We start from the raw sequence: 7,764 nt of genomic DNA, 5'->3' as shown, positions 1-7,764 counted from the left end.
TCTTGCGTTTGCCTTTCACCATCTCTTGATTTTTGGTGATAGATGTTCTTAGTGACTCTGACCGGAGCATGTCCTGTCCCTGCCACCCGGCGGCTCCCCTGCGACTCGTGGGGCCTGTACCTTTCTGTTGTCTGCTCCCGGCTTAGGAACTCATGGAGAGAAGATGGCAGCTCTCACTGGAGAGTCAGGGTCAAAGAGGTCCCTGGAGGCAGACCCGCCTCGTGCAAGGGAGGGGCAGCTAAGGTCGCTGATCCACCTCTGCCACTTGGAAGCTGAGAGAATTCTGTCCCTGCCGCCTGGTGGTGGCTCCCCTGCGCCTTGTGGGACCTGTGCCTCCCTGCTGACTGTTCCCGGCTTAGGAACTCACTGGAGACGGCAAAAATTTTTTAAAGAACAATTTTATTTAATAGTCTATGTAAAGCCTAAAAAGTCCATGTAAAGCATAAAACATTCTATGTAAAGCATAAAAATGCTTTATATGTGAGTTAATTGCTAAGCATCTCCTGCCTGCCTGGTGCTCATGGAGATCTGAAGAAGGTGTCAGATCCACTGGAACTGGAGTTTTGGATAGATCTGAACTACCATGTTGGCTGCTGGGATCCAAACATGAGTCTTTGTCAAGAATAAGTGCTTGTAACCACTGGACAATTTCTCAGCACTTTTAGAAAGAGTTTTTACTATTCAGGAACTCCTATTCCATGAAGATATTCTAAGGACATTCATAGTCTCAAGGGAAATGGATACTTCAGAGATATTCCCTAACCATTGTATGTAACCGACAACTCACCCAATCATGGGATTATATATTCTGTATCAATTTGGATAAAAATATAAATTATCTGGGCATGGTGACATACACATACACAAACATCTCTCTCTCTCTCTCTCTCTCTCTCTCTCTTTCTCTTTCTCTCTCTCTCTCTCTGTGTGTGTGTGTGTGTGTGTGTGTGTGTGTGTGTGTGTATACTTCTGGAGTAAGTGACAACAATATAATAACTAAGCTGGAGTTTGCATATAGAATTGGATTCAATTTCTTTGAAAGAAAACCAAACCGAACCTGCCTGTGTTTCTGGTTTGTAGATCAAAACACTGATCCAGTAGCATTCTGTAAAGCAGCTTGCCACTACCATTAAAGCAGTTATTGTTCTACAGATCAAATAATGGCAAGATACTTTGGGGAAAAAGTGCATTATAGCTGAGGGGCAAGATGAGAGACAGTTTGCCTTCATAATTGAGTATATATTTCTGTTATATTTGGAAAATTTAAAAAAATAAGTCAGGGAGAATTTTGAGCAGTGTAGTTTCTGTGGGGTCTGAACGGGGTCTGAACCTTGTGATTTATCCCTTAAAGAGGAAGATTTAGAGAATGGTCACTCTTTCTAGAAGGTAATGCCAAAATAAAAAGTAAGGGACAGGTGAGATAACCACTAATCAGTGAGGAGATCCCTGTAAAATTTAACAAATGTGTGAGAACTGACTTAGGAAGTGGCAGTTGGTGATCTGGTCCTGAAGGAAGAAATTCCTCTTCCGAGTTCATTTCTGGCAGTAGGGTTTGGTGATATAAAAGTTTTGTTGTGTTGGTACCAAAATAAGAAGACTCACCGAATCTGACTGCCCTACACCAGCCTGTCCCATGTCTTTTCTTCAGGGTCACTGGGTTATGGTCTTTTAGTTTAGTCAAGAATAGTAAAATCATCAGCAATGATTTTCAGTTGATTTTCAGGTATATCCTTTGTTGAACTGGAAAAACTGGAAAACTGCCCTTGAGAATTCCCTTACATGACATTTCTTTTGAAGAAACTGCTGTTAGTGGCAAAGTTCCTCATTTACTCTGGCATGTGGCTCACCAGCCTTTAGTTGCCAGATTCAAAGCTATGAAGAATGACTTTGAAGAAAAACTGACTTCTGATGAGTGGTTATGTTGCCCTCTTATTCCATGCTCACTCTTAACATGGCTCATAACTTTATAATGAATGTGTGATCACCAGAAAGTCATTGTTTTCAATTGTTTTTTACAGCCAAACAAGTGTGGGGTTTTCTGTCATATGTGAAGATACACATTTGTCCAACATACACAGCCAACTGGGGTGATTCAGCTTCTTTAAGCCAAGTTCCTTATATGTGCCCAGGATAGCACCATGTGAGTTAGAGTCTACCAGGCCTGAGGAAGCCCTTTGTGTTTTTATCAGGTGTGTGGGGAACACTCACTCAACACACTCAATACAATGTCTTCTAAAAAGTGAAGACATGAACTTCACTGAAGAGAAACACCGAGTCAGTGAAGGTCATATTTTGATAATGGCTCTGAAACTTGTATCTACATTGTCTTAATGTCATTTTCTTGCAGTTTGTATTATGCATCTCTTAAGATTGTAAGAACCACTTGAAGGCAGAACTATTTCATTAAAGGCTGCACAAGATAATCATTTCTGTGTGTGAGTTAGGTATTAAAGCATGTATGACAGTGTACAGATATAGACCAATTGTATTGATTATCTTTAATTACCAAATATTCCATTAATGTAAATGGCCATGTTTAACTTCATTCCAAATTCTGCCAGAGCTGAGGGTACCTACATTTTGAAGATGCAGTGCCGAAGGTATTTTGTATCATGGACATCACAAGCATAACAAAACCATCATGCATCAAATACATGCTTTGTCTATAGGACAAATTCTATCAGGGAACCATGTCCTCTGAAACTATTTTTAGTTGGACCATTTATTAATGAGCAGTGTACAGTAATTAGGATGTGTACAGTGTGTTATAAAATACTCCTAATCACTGTTAAACACAAAGAGAATAAGAGATTGTATTGTAATATAACTGGAACCATTAAACCTTTACCTAAACCTGTTATCCAAAGTAAGAGGGAATCATTTAATGGCAAGTGTGGTTACACTCCTCAATCAGAACAATGTTAATTTCCTCAGTGATTCATATAAAAGAATATCAATTTAAGCAACCACACATTATGCTTTTTATTAATTAAAGAGATTCTGTATAAGTACTGTAGCTGTAAAATACAAAATAGGCAATATTTTTCTTGAAATAAAATCACATCATACTCAATTTAATATGTAATGTTTTCATGATACATATCTATATATACAAGCTCAGCAGGGGAGATAAAGCTATTGTCTTGTATCATGGTGGCTTCAATTGTCCAGAGTCAATCTAAGAAGCAACGGTTTGGTCGGATTGAACTCTAGTCTCCATACTCTGTGGCTGCATTTGCTTCTCTATTTTAGGCAAAAATTCTAGGACTGCATTGCTGTGAGCTGCTCTCTTTATATGTAAGAATAATTTGTACAGGTGCTTGAGTTTACAACAGAGCTTTAAACATACTGAATTTCACCCTTTTAAGTTCTCTTCAGCTCATACAGCTAAAATGCTGTCAGGTTTATACATGATACAGAAAATCTGACTTGAGGCAAGGAATATATCTGATCTGGGCTATCTCAACTCTCCTGTGACATCCATGCAGAAACCAAGTTGAATTCATGTAGAGTGCTTACAATTATTAAGCTTTTCAAAGTGTGTGTCACATGACAAGCTCTGTGTTACAACCATCCTCAAAATCTTCATGAAACGGAAGCACAGTGAGCATGAATCCTCATCAGACAGAACTGCCATAGCAGTAACCCTGGCAAAGGTCAGAGAGCATTTTTTTTTCATACTGACTTTAATGACTATGCATCACAGAGTAGGCATGGAGATCACATGGCTTCTACTTGTCCTGGTGCCATGTCATTGGTATGCAATGGTCTTTCTTTCTGGAACCAAGACTTTAAGTGTTAAGTGTTATGCCCCAACCTGCAGGACTTAAACAACAGGGTTCTCCAGGGAAGGGAGCAACAACAACAAATCGGGATCAGGAGACTCGAAGGAAGGAGACAAGACAAAAAGTTCTGTTCAAGTCTCAGTTTACCCTAAGGAAACAAAGGGCTTATAAAGCTACAAACCACAAAGGTATTGCCTAGGTGCACAGGACAAACCAGCATTATCACTTGGTTCAATATTAACGTAAATGGAATGTCCCCATTGTAAAAGTCTGGAAAGCCCCCTATCGTAAAATGTCCCTAGTCAATTACTGGAAAAGAAGCAAGACAGTGGAAGAGACAAAAGAGTGTTAGTTAGTAGATGATGACTCAGGGACAAGATGGAGTCTGAAATGCCAGGGGCTTTTGGGCCTTCATAGTGTTATAATTAGGAGAAGCCACCACATATTACTTGGTGTGTTAGAGTACTTTTGCTTAAAGACAAAACTAGAATGACAGATGATGCAAGAAGTTAAGAAGCAACCTGCTCATTCCTGTCTCTCTGGTGTGACTTCCTCACCTGTGTGAAGCCTTTAAATATGCTGTCCGCATGTGAGCAGCTGACAGAAAGCCTTCCAAGGCAGAATCTCATTGTGTGTTTTAGTGCTATTGTCAATATTTTAGAGCCTTGAAATTCTCTCTAGAAATATTTTCATACTTAGGGACATAAAGAAAATTGATAAGTTTAATAGGTTTTAGAAAATTTATAAATATTGAAAGTATCACAAGGGACTAAAGTACATCCTTTATCACAATGGCAGTTTGTTTCATTTGTAAATGTTACCTTAAGGAATCCCAGCTCTACTTATTCCAATTCAGTTTTATTAATATTATTTATATTCAGTGGCAGTATTTTAAATCTATAAAATGACTTTTGAAATAATGAAAAAGAACACTGTTAGTTCTGACACCACAAGATGTGGCAATGTCAGTGTGACTTAGTAGACCATGATTTTATTAAATAATCTAACTTTAGTGGTCTCAGGGTCATTTGAGGAAGAGATGTTTAATGAAGGCATTAATATTTACTCATACCTATCTTCCAGCTGGGATCCCATGGAGTGAGAGCACCAGGTTAATTGAGTTTTATCGCAAAATCTCTAGGCCACTTTAGAAATTACTGTAAGGCACATTCCCTAAGGGTTGATCTATATAAAGGGAGAAAATTGAAGGAGAAATGAGGAATGCCTAACTAGGTTCAACTGGCATTGCCAGCTTAGGTACTTATTAAAAGATTGATCAACCGAAAAGTGATTTTCTCAGAAAATAACAAATAAGAGTCACTTTTTTCCCCCTAATTCATTCTCAGGAAAATGGAAAGAAAGCAGTCCTTACTGTAACAGAGAAAAAATCACAAGAATATACAAATGCTAAGTTTTCTTTAATTCACAATTTCTCTATGTATATATACACTCATTTTTTTTTCATAATTTACTTTTGGAAATATTGCTGTCAGGAAAGTGTAAGGAATATGGTTCTACTTCTGCTACACACTCTTTGAGCTCTTTAGGGCAAAACATAAATTAAAAGACATTATGTATGCTCTTACATTGTGGCCTAATATCAACTGAAGGTGGGAAATGAAGGACTTGGTTATCCCACCCTGATAGCAGTACAGGCTAAGAGGTGACAAACACAATGCTAACCATCATTAAATGGAATCATTCCAATTCCATATATGACTTTTTTCTATTCTACAATAACTATAAAAATAAGCTTTTGATATTCTCACTATACAAACAAACAAATCTCTTCTTAGCTCCTAATGGGCTGGGACACAGAGCATGTTCATTTTAAGGGTGGAAAACAGGCAAAATATTTTTTCTTGACTCTCAGAAAATTATATTTACGATTTCACAGTAGAGAAATGTTAAACTTAATTGGATACTTTAGCACCTAACATGCTATTTCCAAATCACAGAAATATTTCTACATCCCAAAATATCTGTATGAGGCTGTGCAAATTATTTTAAGTAATTATAATTGTGAGTAAGCTGATTGGTAAAGACATGACTTTCATCTTATGTTAGCTGGCAGGCTTTTAGATAAAATATATTCTCTGAGAAAAAACTTCTGATTCTTAAAATTATACCAAGATTGGTTCTAGAGATATGACTCAATGGTTAAGAGCAATGGCTACTCTTTCAGAGGATGTGGATTCTGTTTCTAGAACTAGTTTCAGAAGATTTATTCTGGCTTCTATGAGCACCAGGTGTGAATACAGTGCACATACATATGCAGACCAAGCACCTATATACATCAAATAAAAACATTAAAAAAGACTCCCATTCTTAGTAGATAGTTCAATTCAGTTTATATTAGATATGCAAAAATCCATTATCTGTTTTAAACTCAATATATTTAGATTGTTTTCCAAAATTATGTCCTAAAATTCTTATCTGTATTATTCAGGATTCTCTAGAGGAACAGAACAGATACAATGAATAAATATAAACAGAATTTATTAGAATGGCTGTGCTCCAGCTAGTGCAACAATGGTTGCCTACCAGTGGAAGGTCCAAAAACATACTAGCTGTACCATTCATGGGGCTATGTGTATTAGCTGGTCTGTGGTATACACCACAGCTCCAAAGAAGTAGACTCTCAGGCCATGAAGAAATGGATTTGCCCGTGAAAGCAAACAGCAGCAGAGAGCAAGCTTCCTCCTTCCATGCCCTTTCTATAGGTCGCCACCAGAAGGGGTGGGCCAGGTTCTAGGTAGATCTTCTCACCTAAAAAGATATGAATTAAAGTTGTACTTTCCCATTTCAAAAATAAGTACCTTTTCATCAATGGTGTTGAGCATGCTAGCATGCAGACAAGCACAGTGCTGTAGAAGTAGCTGAGAGTTACATCCTGATCCACAGTCAGCAGGCAGAGGAAGAGAGAGAGAGAGAGAGGAAGAGAGGGATAAAAGAAGAGAGGGAGAGAGAGAAAGAGGGAGGGAGGGAGAGAGAAGATGGGAGGGATGAGAGAGAGAGAGGGAGAGAGAGACAGAGACAGAGACAGAGACAGAGACAGAACAGAGAACCCTTTGAAACCTCGAAGCTCACCATCCACGTAGAACAAGCCAAGTATTCAGATGGGGACAATTTGAATCCTATGGGGAACATTCTGGTTCAAACTACCACGTTATTTTCTGAGTACATAATAGTTTAATCTATTTCAGATACTTTGCACATTCTTTTTTTTTCTTAACATAGCACCTTAAGAACTTAAGTAAAATACGAACAAAATATTTCTTAATTATTGATAAAAATGGAAGTTTCATAATATCATTTCTATTTTATATTAACTTATAAAAATCCCACAACTAACCTATAGAATGAATTGCGTTCAGATTCATTCATGTTTAATAATCAGTTGAGGACTTTCAGGAAGCTGAGGTATTATTTCAGCATAAACAAGACAGGTATTATTGGGGAAGTTTCTGCTCTGACATGATGCATTTCAGCCAGAGAAGTTCCTGTCTCTGTATTTATCTTTACATCTATAAAACATAAGTGAAAATATTTTTCCAGTTTCACTAGTAAAGAAGGCCTCGATTATCCTACATGGAATGTATTAAAACAAACTCAAAACAGTCCAAATATTCCTGAAAGGGGGATATGTAAGGCTAGTGTTTAAATGTTTTCTTCTTTCCTCCTCGATCTTTACCTTTTTTTTTTCATTCCTCAATCCCTTCTTCATTCCTTCCCCAATTTTCTGTCCTCCTTATTTTCCTTCCTCTATTTATGGTTTATATATTTTAATGCAAATTTTTTAAAAGAACATATTACAACCAGGATGGTTTAATAAAATATTTCAAGTCCTAACAGTTACCCTTTAACTTATTCCATTTTTAATTGTAGCTTGAATTCAGTTGTAGCAGATTTACAACAATTCAGTCAGAAGAAACTACTTTCATAAGACAAAAACCTAAATCAAGGGCCTCAGATTTGA

At 37.4% G+C, this 7,764-nt stretch overlaps 1 protein-coding gene across 5 annotated transcripts in view; it reads left to right on the top strand.

Annotated features, from left to right (window-relative positions):
* Cntn5 (contactin 5) overlaps positions 1–7,764 on the top strand; it is a 1,204,186-nt gene that overhangs the window by 714,584 nt on the left and 481,838 nt on the right. The gene's annotated exons all lie outside the window — the stretch shown is intronic.

Source organism: Mastomys coucha, unplaced genomic scaffold, assembly GCF_008632895.1.
Source record: "Mastomys coucha isolate ucsf_1 unplaced genomic scaffold, UCSF_Mcou_1 pScaffold23, whole genome shotgun sequence".
Taxonomy (NCBI): domain Eukaryota; kingdom Metazoa; phylum Chordata; class Mammalia; order Rodentia; family Muridae; genus Mastomys; species Mastomys coucha.
Note: the sequence above shows the minus strand (reverse complement) of the source record. Positions and strands in the feature narration are given on the sequence as shown.